Here is a 14,359-nt window from a genome sequence, read left to right as displayed (position 1 = left end):
ATATGTGGAAGCCAGAGTGAAATAAACAAAAGGCAGAGGGAAGGATCGGCTAGCAGAAAGACAAAGGGAAGATCAGTAATGTAGAGGGAGATCCAGAGGCAGAGTGGGTAATGGGTAAGCGCAGGCATTCTTAGAAAACCATGTCACATGCATATATAAACCTACAACAGGAAACTTTCCTTTCTCATATAGTAGACCCACCAGATATAAGTTAATAGACAAATGAAGGGAAGTCTTATAGAGGAAGGAGATGGCCAGAGGGGAAGGAGGATGGGAGGGAAAAAGAGAAGAGAAAACTTGGAGGAGGCAGATTCTGAAGTGACATAGAATTCAATGCATGCATGAGCTTGTCAGGATGAACCCAACCACTGTGTATAACTGTACAGCTCTAGTAAAAAAATAAATTACTGTGCATTGGAGAAAATTCAGAAAAATGTGTGTATGTTTATGTATGTATTTTAAGTTCTATTCATTATATATTATCTATTACATGTGCATGTATGTAAACACACACGGATACACACATGTATACTCTGATATTTGTCATTAAAGAAAGTTTATTGGCAAGTTGTCTTAGCTTCCTGTATCACAAACAACATCAATATGCATAGATTTTAGTTTTCTATGATATATTAAATTGCAACAGGAGATAGGGGTTAAATTGTGTTATTAACCATTTTGACACAGTTATATGAAACTGCTGATGTATTTTGTGACTCGAGCCCATTTTAATTGGGGAAAAGCGGATTTATTCAGAATATTGTTGATCTTTCTCATGGTATTTGTAGAAAAATCATTTTAAAAATCAAGAACATTAGTGTAACAAATTCTAGTCCCACACAGGGACCGTCAGCTCAGGGCCTGACTTTGCTCAGGAAGGCAAGAATAGTTCATTCTTTTGCCTAGGTACTAATTTAGTTTGATTTTTAGTTAACAGTTTAGCTTCTGAAGATATAGAAGGATTCTCATGAAGTAAGGGCTCAGGTGAAGGTGGGTGAGATTGGAGAGAGCAGGTGAGCTGGGAACTGAGACCAACCTGTGCCCCGAGGTGAGGGCCAGCAGGGCCCCAGCTTGGTGCTCTGTGTGGAAGGCTCTGTGGGTGGCACACCCCAGGCAGTGCACGGGCAGCTGTACCAAGACCTCCTTCTCTGTCTGCATTGCAGATATCACTGGGGGTCCTGCATTCTCTCTGCTGACCTGTCCTCACGGTGCCTTGCTTGGGCCATCTCTGGGGTCAGCTCAGAACAGTCCTTCCTGATGGAGGGGACTGATTCCTGGGTCAGTTAGGAGAAAGTAAGCTTCTCAGTCGTATTACAGGGAGCACATGGATTAAAGATGCACACGTTTCCACAGCTTAGCTGTTGTGAATTGAGCTGCTGTAAACGTTGAGGTGGCTGCATTGCTATAGCATGCTGCTTTGAAGTCCTTTGAGGTGGATACCATTTTGCAATCTACCAGCAATGAATTTGTGTACTTTTCTCCTCACACCCTCACCAGCACTTATTGTTGCTTGATTTTTTTATAATTACCATTCTGACTGGGGTGAGATGAAATCTTAGAATACTTTTGATTTGCATTTCTCTAATTGTTAGAGATGTTGAACATTTTTCTTGATTGATTGTATATCTTCTTCTGTGAAGTGTCTGCTCATTTCCTTAGCCCATTTATTGATTGGGTTATTTGGTTTTTGGTGTTAAGTTTTTTGAATTCTTCATATATCCTGGAGATTAGTGCTCTATCTGATGTGTCTAGTAAAAATTTGCTCCCATCCACCTCAATGTTTATAGCAGCTCAATTCATAATAGCTAAGCTGTGGATATAACCTAGATGCCATTGGATAGATGAATGGGTAAAGAAACTATGGTATATAAATGCAATAAAATACTACTCAGCCTTAAAGAAGAATGAAAATGTGGCATTTATAGATAAATGGATGGAGTTGGAGAATATCATGCTAAGTGATGTAAGCAAATTCCAAAAAAACAAAGGCCAAATGTTTTCTCTGATAAGAGGATGCTGATCCATAATGGACAGGGGCCAAGGAAAGAATGGATGAACTTTGGATTGAGCAGAGGGGAGGGAGGGGAGGAAGGGAAGGAAAGGAGGGAGTGTGTGAGGGGAAGATGGTAGAATGAGATGAATGTTATTACCCCATGTATGGGTGCGATTGCACAAATGGTATGACTCTACATCATGCACAACCAGAGAAATGAAAAGTTGTGCTCCATTTCTCTCTCTGTGTGTGTGTGTGTGTGTGTGTGTGTATTTATGTACAATAAAATTAATAAAAACCCTACACACGTTAAGAGCTAACATGATGGAAACTTGGGAAGTCTTGTTGTTTGGTCAGACAGCTTTCCGATTGTGACTCATGAGAGGAAGTTTCCTCCTCATTTGGAGAGGGTATTGCCTCTGAGGCCCCATGGGGATGACCTCAGCCCACCTCATGATCAGTGTGTGGAGAATTTAGAAATGAGTGAGTCTGGGGTTGCTGCATTTAGGAAGGTGTTGCAATGACATAAAGAGAACTGGGGATCAACCGGGACTTTATCAACTGGGCCAGATTGACTGAGGGGTTTCCCTGGCTAGTGTGGTGGGCCTGTTGACAAGAGCTCACCTCCCAGGACCGCATGACCGTTTCTTCCTAATCACCCACGTGCTGCAGGGTGACACCCGGGAGGGGAAACTGTGAGCAGCACATGGATGTTTGCTCATGGAGCTCCCTCCCATGAAGTTCCTCGTTGTTTTCTGTTTATTTATAAACATTTCCATAAAATTAAACTTCCTTTTTAAGGGCAGTTCTAGCTTCAGACTGCTTTTTCTTCCCCTTTTCCTGTACCTTCTTCCTTCAGTTTCTCCTGCTTTTCATTCCATGTGGGGTTTGGTTTGCATCATTAGTGAATGGAAGTGGGTGGGGCGCATCCAGCTTGGGACTTGGAAGGTCACGGTTGTGCATTGATGGTTGTGACTCTAGGGTCCTTATCTTTAGTGATAACAGAAAAATAATATGTGAAGGAGCCTAAGTGTCCATCTCTGGACCTTGAGCCAGGATGCGGCCTGCCAAGCTCCTTTGCCAGCTTATCTATGGATCAGGTGGCACTAGGTGTGTAAGGACTCCTGGAGTCTGGAGACAGAGAAGCCACTCTGTGACTTTGATGGCATGAGTGCAATGGTGTGGCTGGAGGGACATGTCCAGACAGGGCAGGAGGCGTCCTCCTGTTCCCTGGGGGCCAGCTTCTTCCTGCCACCCCCACAGCACAGTTCCTGTGAGCGTGTCCACTGCCAAACACATCAATTGTTCAAACCCATTCTCTATTTTTTCTGCTTTTTGGTGCTTGATGACTTTTTTTTTTTTAAAGAGAGAGAGAGAGAGAGAGAGAGAGAGAGAGAGAGAGAGAGAGAGAATTTTTCAATATTTATTTTTAATTTTTCTTTCTTTATTTTTATGAGGATTGAACCCAGCACCCTGCATGCCAGGTGAGCGCGTTACTGCTCGAGCCACATCCCCAGCCCACTTGATGCCTTTATTAATGAAGGGGAATCGACTCAGGTGAGGGAAGAAAGAAAATAAAGAAAAGCCATGATGATATTTTCCCTTAGAAACATTGTTTCCCAAGTCTCCACAAAGCCTTGTGAAGTTTCCAGAGCATAAAACCTTGGACTACCCTAAGAGGCTCGCTGGGGCCTGACTTCCTTCTTGGGACCCGCTGCTCCTGTCTGTCTTGCTCATCAGGGGGCAGCACTAAAGCACGAGCCCCCTCCTTGCCCAGGGGATCCAGGGGGCCCAGCTGTGCTGACCTTGGATCCACTGCTTCGACTTGATTCCTTGAGTCGTGGCTTTGTTGTAATTGCAACATGGGTATATTTTCATTACCCTTTTAATAACTTAGAGTAACTAATAATCTGCTTGGTAGAATAAATTCTATATTGGTGAGTCCTATATACAGAACAAATAAAGAAAATAAATATGGAGGAAGACACGTGCTGACCATTCCAAACCCAGCCCGCTCCGAACAATGCCTGTGTCTTCATGGTTTCCAGTTTTGAGTTTCACAAGACAAGGTTATTGGGTCAGAGTCTTTGTATGACACACCCTTGGGAAACACAGGACTACAGAGAGTGCTGGGAGTGTGGGATATGAGGTTCGCTACCTTTCCATGTGTTTGTCCCCCTGCGCCATGCGGTGGGCAGGGAACAGGCCCCATGGGCCCACAGTGGTGGTATCTCAGTGGCAAAGTCCCTTCCACACAGAAACCGTGCAGTAATCTGAGCAAGTTGATGAAACTTTTTGTCTTTAACTTTGCCTTTTAAAACTCTCATGACTTCCAGAAGTTTAAAGTTTCTAAAATTAATTCCCGAACTGAAATAAAAATATCACAAAGTTTGCTATAGTTTTCTCCGAAGAGTTGGATGGATGGTGAATATTTTCCCTCACAATGGCACTGCTGTATTTTAGAGTCTGTGTTTATTTATGATAATGATGCTCTTCTCTATGCTGTCACGAATGTGTTGTTATTCTAGAACTCTTGTGTACTATAGATAACAATTACATGCTTGAGTGTCAGCCCAGAATTTGTACTCCACGGGCAGTGATTGCAGGCGTGTTCAGGAACGGCTACTCAGTGCTAGATGAATGGATCAGGGCTTTCATCATGTTGACTTCATGCTCAACATTGTTAATGCGACGGGTGATGGAAGGAGGTTCGGGAAACTTCATCCATTTTCCAAGCATCCACCATTCCCAGGATCTGGAAGGTCATAGGATCCCAGGGCTGAGGCCAGCGCCAGGCAGAGCAGCACCCTAATGCTAATGAGGCCTTCACCCCAACTGCACCCTTGCCTGCACTCTGCTTCCCTAGCCCTCTCTGCTCTCCTTCCACCCCTCACCCCGTCAGATGCAAGGCAGGATGTCCTGGATCAGGGGCGCCATCCTCCTTCACCCTTTCCCTGCAGACCTGAATTTTTATCATATATGTTTTCTGGTGAGGTAAGGCCAATCCAGGAAAAGAAAAATATCCTCCATTCCTACAGGAGAGATAGAAAGATGGGAGCACAGTGGGACAAGTGCAGCTGCCAGGGCTCAGGAATTCTCTGACTCAGGGTCCACACCACTGCACGGGGGCTGTTTCTGGAGCATGCTGGGGCATGAGCATGGGGTATGGCTGCTGCTCAGGAGAGAGACCTCAGAGCCCACAGCCCACCTGGAGCTGCTGGCCGGGCAGCACCCTAGAGATCCTCTTCTCCCTTTATGTGTCCGGCCCCCATGGAAAAGAAGCACCTTCCCAGAGCATGGCCAGGCCTCCAGTTCCTGGAACATACCCTTTAAAGCAGCTGTGAACCTGCACACTCCTGAGCTGATAGGAACCCAGGTGCTGGGAACCAGGTGAGTCCTCTCTCCATTCCTCATCTCCACCCAGCTCCACCCTGTCCTGAGTGAGGGTTCTGGTGAGGGATACAGGAAAGCCCGTGGCACAACCGGGCCATTGTGGATCTCCTAGGACAGACAGTGGTGGAAAACTGTCCTCCCCAGCTGCCGTAGTTTTACACATCAACTTTTGAAAATAAAATCAATAGTAACAGGCAATAGAAATAAGTTAAAGGCACAGAACTTCTTTCCAGGGACTTGGCTACTTAAAAATCAGCTGTCATTTTCCAACTGAATAGAATAAATGGGCATCTCACTGGCTACTGCTGTTTGGGGTTTTGCGCTCTTGTATGAGAGGGTCAGTGTGGGAGGAGCTCAGCAAGCAGTTTCTTACAGTCATGGGTCCTAATGACAGGAGGGGCAGCCACCCTTGCAGAAGCATGAGGAAAGACTGGGTGGTCAGGAGGCAGAGACGGGAGTGAGCAGAGGTCCAGTCAGGGAGCGCAGGAGGGGCAGCTTAGCTTAGGCTAGCTTGAAAAATTAGATAGACGGTGGGCTATAGGGGCGGCCACTAGTTGCCCAGCCCCAGGGTGATTAAAGCTGAGCCATTTCATTTCCTGGAGCATCTGGGCCAGCTAGATGAGGTGCAGTCCTGGATTAGGGAGCCTTATATCACAGATGTGCTGTAGGCTGGGCCCTTGGCCATCTTTAAGAATTGGCTAGCCCAGGAAGGGGCTGGTGTGTCCCCAGCCAAAAAGGTCTTGTTAAATGTCAAAGCATTGTGATATAAGAAATGTTAAAAGACACCCTTATGCCGGGTCAGATGGATAGATTTAATTAGGATGGTGCCTTTGTGAACATCTCTATACAGTGCTTTACCTGAATGCTGTCCCTAAGTCATTATGCATGATTTACAGAGAGTTATATGCCTCTGAGGACCAGCCAGACTGAAACAGCAGGCCAGCAGAGGATAAGGGACAGGGATTGGTATGGAATGTGCAGCCTCAGTGAGAAACCAGTGCAGGCACATCAGCCTGATGCTTGTGAGTTATAGCTTCATGCTGAGCCTGGTTCCATCCCTTGGTGAGATCCTGACTTCTTGGTGTGTCACGTTCCTCATCTGCACAATGAGGGGAGTGATAACACTTCCCCATTAGGCAGTTTTGAAACTCCCCCGTCACTATCTGATGTGACTAGAAGTGTAGTAGCTTAAAGTGCTGACTGAATGTCCCCAGGCTCAGTCCTTCTGAAGGAGCTGTTTCTGGAGCATGTTGGGACATGGAGCATTGAGTCCCAGATACTGCAAGGTGTGCCCAGTGATTGAGATGCACTAGGAAACCACTCTCTGGGGCTCTGGCCAATTCCCTATCATCACCCGCTAGCAGCCTCTGTTCCAGGAAAGTTTGTCCAAACATATGGAATCTGAGTTTGAAAGTATCCCAGGACGGGAGCAGAGGTGTTTTTTTGTTTTGTTTTGTTTTGTTTTAATACAACAATACTTGACTGAGTATAATTTTTTTCTGTTTTAAATGTGGTGCTGAGGACCAAAACCAAGGTCTCACATGCTAGGCAAGTGCGTAATCTACAACTGCGCTACATCTGTAGCCCTTGAGCCTATTTTATTTTTTAAGTTTTTTAAAATATATTGGTGTATGTTAATTATACAGAATGGTAGGTTATATTTTGATGTCTTTGTATAGACATAAAACCACAACTGATCCATTTCACCCCCAGTACCTCCTCCTCCTCCTCTCCTCCTTCCCCTGGTCTCCCTGGTCTCTACTTTCATGAGATCCTTTTTAAATTTCTGTTTTTTTTTTTCCCTCTATCTTTCACATATGAGAGAAAAGGAATAATACTTTTCTTTTCGAGTTTGACTCAAACTTCATCCCTTTTTTTTCTGCAAATGGCATAGTTTTATTCTTCTTTATGGCTGTATAGAATTACATTTTTACACATGCCACATTTTTTGGAGCATACTTTTGGAAGCTGCATAGATGGTGCTGATACTTGTCTAGAGAAACCACCAAAGTCAAGTATTATGTAGGCTAGTTACCCTTAGATACTCATCATTCTTCATCAGCCATGAAGGCTGATTGTCTCCATATCTCTGTGGCTTCACTAGCTTCCCAATGTTTCCAGGAGAGATAGCATGCCCCTGTAAGTATCTAACACATTAGAGTAAAGAGAAGGAGAGATCCAACCAATTTATGCTCTCCTTAATAACCACTGCATTTGGAAGGCCATTAGCAGACTAATCAATTCAAAAGACAAATATTGGATTCCTATGAAAGGCTATTTTAAGGACTTTTTATTCATGCATATTAAAACACAAATGAACAGTGATTATCTCAAATGGTCTGCTCCAGCTTTGTGAGTAGCAGGTTGCCTGCATGGTTTTGTGCATTTAAAAAGAGTCCCATAGACTTATCTCTAAATTATGGAAATGCCTACCTAAAACACAGAGTCAAGGTGGTTCGCATAAAACCAGTCTTCTTTAGGTAACTGACTGAGTTCATTAGGACAATGACTTTTGTTGACTACTGTGGGGCAAAACTGGGGACTAAGTAGACAGAAGGGATGTCTCAGGTTTCCACAACCCTGCATTTCACATTTTGACCCCACCCCTTACTGTCTGGGTTAAATTGAACATGTTTTCCGATCTGAAAAATGAATGTCATCATAGTTATTTTTGCTGTGTTTTCTGAGGTTCTGATGTTAGTAGTAGCTGCTTGAAAACAGTTTCATGGCTTTTGTGGACCCTCTAGGTGAGAGTTTCCAATGCCTCCTTATGAAACAAACTTCTATTAGTGTATTGTCATTAAATTTTATCAGGATGTGCATTGCTGTGGTGTGAATATGAGGTGTCACCCCCAGAAACGCATGTGCTAGCCAGGCTTGGTGGTGCACACCTGTAATCCCAGCAGCTTGGGTGGCTGAGTGAGGCAGGAGGCTTGTGAGTTCAAAGCCAGCCTCAGCAAAAGGTTCCAAGCAACTCAGTGAGACCCTGTCTCTAAATAAAATATAAAATAAGACTGAGGATGTGGCTCAGTGGTTCAGTGGCCCTGAGTTCAATCCCTGGTACCACCCTCCCCTACAAATGCATGTGCCAGACAATGCAGGAATGTTCAGAGGTGAAATGATCTGATTATGAGAACTATAACCGAATCAGTGGATTAATCCACTTCATGGGTTAGTGATTTGAATGGGTTACTGGGTGATAACTGCAGGCAGATGGGGTGTAGGTAGCTGGAGAAGGTGGGTTGCTCATGTGCCCTTGAGGACTGTATTTGACCTTGGCTCTTCTCATCCTCTTTTCCTCCTGGCTGCTATGAGCTGAGCAGCTTCCCCCGACTCTGCCCTTCCCTCATCATGTGCTGCCTTACCTTCTGCCAGGAGCAACAGAAAAGGCCTGAAACTGTGGCCTCCAAATAAACTTTTCTTCCTCTAAGTTGCTCTTGCACAGTGCTCTTGGTCACAGTGAGGAAAAGCTGGCTAACACAGGCCTGTGTTCATTCTTCACTGATTGGACTTACTCAAACATCCATTCACAAAATGCCCGAGGTCCCAGTAAGTACCAGTGGTTCTGGGGATACAGCAGGCAGAAGCCTCCATCTTCAGGATGCCCGGGTTTCCCTGCACATGCCTGGGAAGGAAGCAGGTCAGCAACCAGCACACAAATGAATACTCTGTGTATCTGGTTTGTTTATCAGAATATTCTGTGTTTCCTTCACAAGCTCATTCTGTGAAGGAAAATTAAACAGGCTAAATTAGCACTCCTCCACTCCCCGCTCTAGCCCACAATACCCTGTGCTCTCAGTTGTCCTTTTATTGAGATAAAAACTGGCACAGAGTTAGAGGGGAGGGTTGAGTGAAATTAATTTGGATATTCTTAGTGAAGCACAGTATTTCCATTGATTAAGTTGAGAGTGATCACATTTTATGTTCGTCTCTACAGGAATTGCTAGAGTTTAATATTGTCAAGTATCAGAGCTGTTAAATCTATTCTGAAAGTCTTTCTTTTGCCTTTAATGTTATAAATGGTTAAATAGGGAGATGGTGTGGGCTTCCTGTGGTGTTTACTTTAGCACAATAATAGATTTGTTTCATTAGGTAAAAATGTCTCAAACAATCTTACAGATCTTGTTTGCATATTTCCCCCTCAGTCATTCCTCTAACAAACAGTTTAAAATCTGGGAGACTCTCCTGTTGACAAGACATTAGTTGCGTGGGAAGAGTGGGCAGGGAAGTGGGCATCTGGGTCAGGCTGCAGTCTCTGCTTTGGTCCACTAACATGCAGTCTGGTCCTTCTTGGATCTTAAGGTTGTTTGGTAAATGGTCTGTGCTGGGCAGGTCTCCCAAACCCTGGGTAGCTCATCACCGAAGTGGCCACCTGCCCTTACCTCCTCCTACTTCTCTTTTAAAGACATCCTTGTGGACATCACTCTTAGAGGAACTGTGTGGATCCACTTTATTCTGTCATGCAAGGAAACACTAGATGTGGAGGCCAAAGTCACCCTTGTCATGCTTTCTGTTGAGACCACTAACATTTCTTAGAAAGCACCAACCATTCCTGAGGACAGCCATTTACAAGAGGGACAAGCCAGTTCAATGACACCTTTCATTTTTCACAAAGTTTTCTTCCTTTAACCTGGACAGATTCCTCTAGTATTGAAAAAAAAATGGTACCTTTATGTACAAAGGGGCACAATTGTGGAGAATGTTCTTAAAACTCGTCTTTTAGCTCTGGCATTGTTTGTTTGAAAACCAAAAATGTTTTGTGACACCCACATAATGTCATTCTTTAGCATCATCGGGAATGTGTCAAGTTCAAAGTAAACCTCACATACAACAGAGCCCAGTACTTGTTGTCTATCAGTGACCTGCCATTTTCAATAATATTTCTTCTTATCTAAAAGTGTTGTTGTGCCCAGTGAAAGGAAATAGTAATTCTCTTTCATCCTCAACTTCTCTCTTTTCAATAATTTGATGTTGCTTAACAAACATCATATGCAAACACTCTGCAGGGTGTAGTGCCTGGAGAACTCTCACCCCTATGGATATGAATGAGGAGATTATGCCTGTGTTTTAACTTGGGTTCTATGCATAGGAAATGGTGGTTAAGGAATGCAGTCGCTAACTCACTGTCAAAAACTGAAGGATTTGAAATCTGACTACACTTGAAAGACAGCAGACTGCCACAGTTTCATAGATGCTGGAAGAAGACAGGAGTTCCTGGATCAGAGACAAAGACTTCTGTTCCTCACAGTACTCAGGCAGCGTGAGCCTCATGCTTTTTGGCTCCTGGGGCCATCCAAATGCCCAGGTGAATATGGTGCATGCTGTAGATCTGCACCATAGCAAGTCAAGGAGACCCATCTCAAGAAACCCAAGTCTTTTATAATGGCTTCAAACTTACCCAATCTTGGCCCCTGAATGAGGTATTATTATTATTATTATCCTCAAGGTGAACAAATCTTCCCTTTACACTGGAAGGAGGCTCTATCTATGCCTGCCAAGACTGTTTGCTTCATAAATATCCTTGAAAATACAATATAGGACAAAGGCAGTGGGACCTCTACTCAGTGCAAGGTGTCCTTGGCAGACTCTACCCACACTCGCAAAGATGGATTGATGTCTTCTTGCAAGCTTCAAGATTTGTGACTTCATACATTTTTGCCCTAATCTAACTGATATTCCTTCTTACCTTTATGAGTTATTTATTCCTGTTTTCCTATATATGTTCTCCTTGTCTCAACACTGCATTTTAGTAGGTATTTATTTTTTATTCACATCAATTAATGTATTTCCCTCTTCGACCATAAATACCCCGAGAGCATTCATATCTGGAGTCTGGTACTGTGCTTACTACTTAGGAGGCTCATAGGAATTAATGTCTGTTGAATTAATTAATGAATAAATGTGTTCTTGATTTTTATTAGCATCAAGAAAAATGTCGAGCATCCACTGTTTAATTATATTATAAATTCAAAGAACAAATAAAGCAGACACTTGCAAATGTGTTTCAACTACAAATCTTAGATCTGGTGAGATTTAAGAAGCAGTTGTGTTGGTGATGTCACATGGCTCCCCCCACCTCAGGAGACTGTGTACTTTAACACCACTGCCTTCTTGAAGGGATGGGCAGGAAGTACTGGGTGGGTAGGAGCTGCCACCTGCTTCTTATGACTGATGACCTTCTTCAACACTGCAAGAGGAAAGTGCCTTTTCTGCAGTGACCTGCATATCTGTGGTCTTCAGGTGAGCCAGATAGTGACTAAAAGCTTTCCTCTAATTCAGGTTATTATTATCATGTTTCTGCACTTTACATTTCAAATAATTTCTCTTACTTTTAATTTTAGACATCAATTCTCAGCTAAAACCATATGCAAATACCCAGAAAAATCCTTGCAACAGCATATATTTTGAACTGGCAAGTTGAAAATTTTTAGTAAGGGATAATTATTGCATTTTGATTTCAGAATGAACTACATACCTTCTCTGTATTAACTGAAGAACAGAAAGATGATATTCAGAAATACAAACTAAGATAATCACATTCAAAATTTGTTTCCTAGTTCTTATTAGTGTCGTTTAGGTAAGGACAAAGGACTAGACTGATTTATTATTTACCCATTACTGTTCACTTTCTAATGTGTACAAAAAAGATTTTTTTGTGAAGAATTCTTGACTTTAAAAGTTCATGACTGTCCTTAGAGTACCCTGGCTTAGGTGTTCCCCTCTGGTTCTCTGCTGACCCTCACAAAGACACATCCCATTGAGTGTACCCTGTGTCACTGTGGTGACACTGATGGGCTGGTCACTCAACCATATAAACTTCCTCAGTGTTCAGCTCCATCTTGATCTTTTACATCCTAGTACTTCCTACAGAGCTGGACACTTAGTAGGGATTCCGTAAATATGTATTTAAAAGCAGGACACATGGATTCTATTTCTAGGTATGGTTTATGGCAAACAAATGACAAGATATTCTTGCTGGGACCCTTGTGGAATTAAAAGATGAGTGCCCCAGGTAGCTCCTGCACTTGCTCCTGTGTGATGTTGTCTGAAGACTCCTCTCCTTGGCATGCCCGCCTGCTGACTTGGAGAACTGCCAGTTTAATCCCTGGCTCCTTTTCCTCTTTACTCTGTTAGCAGGGACCCCTTGCCCTGTGGCAGAAGGCAGGGAAGCCTCTTGGCAGAGAAGGAACAGACACTTGTTTTACCTAAAATAATGGCAACCTCAAAGGGGGGAAGTAGAACTTACACACTTTGAAAGGTTCTACTGCTACTTCGATTTTGTCGCATATTCACGCACAAGTATTGTTCTTTTGCTGCAATGCCTAGTTTTAACTTCAAAATAAATATCCTAATATAGATGGTCCATTCAATAATTTTGCATTAAAAATGCCAGAGGATGCACTTATTATTTCTTAGAGCCTTGCACACTTTAGCCAGATATTTGGGAAAGCATAACATTTTTTTTTTTTAGTATGGGAACTGATGCCACAAATATATGTTGGTCTATAAAATAAAATATTTGTTTTGGAGGCATCACTTGGCTGATATTAAATTTAATCTGTGGTGCTTATTATTTACTGACTGCAAACAGGAATATGTCATAAAACTTGCATTTCCTTGAAATGATGACTTGCAATGATGATCTTATATAGAATTAAAAGATAAATATACCCAGGAAATCTTGCCATCCTGAAACTGATGTACAAATCCTAGGTTGGTAGGCTGTGAATAAGGGGGATTGGCAGAAGCCAATTCATCAGTGTTGTACTGAATCAGGTCATAGCTGGGGTTGGGGATACTGGGGGTTGGAGAAATTCCCACCTTCTTCAGAGGAGCAGCGAGGTCTGGGAGCCACTTGCTTGGTATCATCAATGTGTCCTCAATAGACACTGCTCATCAAGTGTCTGATCTTTGGAAACACCTAGAAAACGGAGATTCTATCAGAAGTAAAAGTGCATCTACTTTATTTATTCATTGTGTCCTTAGTCAGTGTTAGGATGTACTGCCTTGATGTCACATTTCAATGATTATCTTGAGTTTGAGATTAGATGATTCACTTTGTTTCATCTTTTTTTTTTTTTTTTGGTCATTTCTGCATCCCACATAAATAAGCTCCTTTTGGTCAGGATCTGTCTCTTGAATTTCTATTATGTTTTATGTCACCACAGTACCTGGCTAATGATACAAAAGAAAAGAACCCTAAGGAAGAAGTAACTTGGTTGTACTAAAAAGGTATTATTAAACTCAATCTTTACGGCCAACGTTTGAAAGGACAGAATCAGAAAAGCACATAGTCATGCAAGATGTGAATTTTTAAAAATTAACTAATGGGTACAATTTGTAGCACATGCTAGGAATAGATTCTACTTGTTGGGGTTTGGTGACCTTTAACATCTGTTGCATTGAACCTGGAACTTTCAAGAGATAAAATCACTGCTCAAAAAACATTCTTTCAAGATTTCCAAGTCTGTAAAGGTCAGTTCTAAGTCGCTGCTGGCTTGCCTTGCTTTTTAGGAGGCTGCCATCTTGCTGATACTGCATCAAAAGGCACATATAGTCGGGCTTCTGTGCCACAGTGCCTTGTCCTTGGATTCAACCAACTGCAGAGTGTAAATATTTTGGGAAAAATTTGCACCTGTACTGAACATGCACAGACCTTTTTCCCTCTTGCCATTATTCCCTAAATTATACAGCATAACGACTGTTTACAGAATGTTTCCATTGCATAGGTTATGGTAAGTAACCTAGAGAGGATCCAAGATGCATGGGAAGATGTGTGCAGGTTGCATGCCAACAGTTCTGCTATTTTGTATAATTCTGAGCATATCTGCAAGGGGGTACTGTGACTAATCCCTCTGCACTCCACAATATTGAAGCACCACTGTATTTGTTTCCTGGGAGTCACAGACAATATAACATGAGAAGAATTACTTGCAGGGATGTAGCACATATTTCTAAGGAGAGAAAACAACA

The 14,359-nt window shown here is 42.8% G+C and overlaps 1 protein-coding gene across 1 annotated transcript in view; it reads left to right on the top strand.

Moving 5' to 3' along the window:
* Sema5a (semaphorin 5A) overlaps window positions 1–14,359 on the top strand; it is a 446,744-nt gene that overhangs the window by 45,485 nt on the left and 386,900 nt on the right. The window lies entirely within an intron of this gene.

Source organism: Urocitellus parryii, chromosome 1, assembly GCF_045843805.1.
Source record: "Urocitellus parryii isolate mUroPar1 chromosome 1, mUroPar1.hap1, whole genome shotgun sequence".
Lineage (NCBI taxonomy): Eukaryota > Metazoa > Chordata > Mammalia > Rodentia > Sciuridae > Urocitellus > Urocitellus parryii.
Note: the sequence above shows the minus strand (reverse complement) of the source record. Positions and strands in the feature narration are given on the sequence as shown.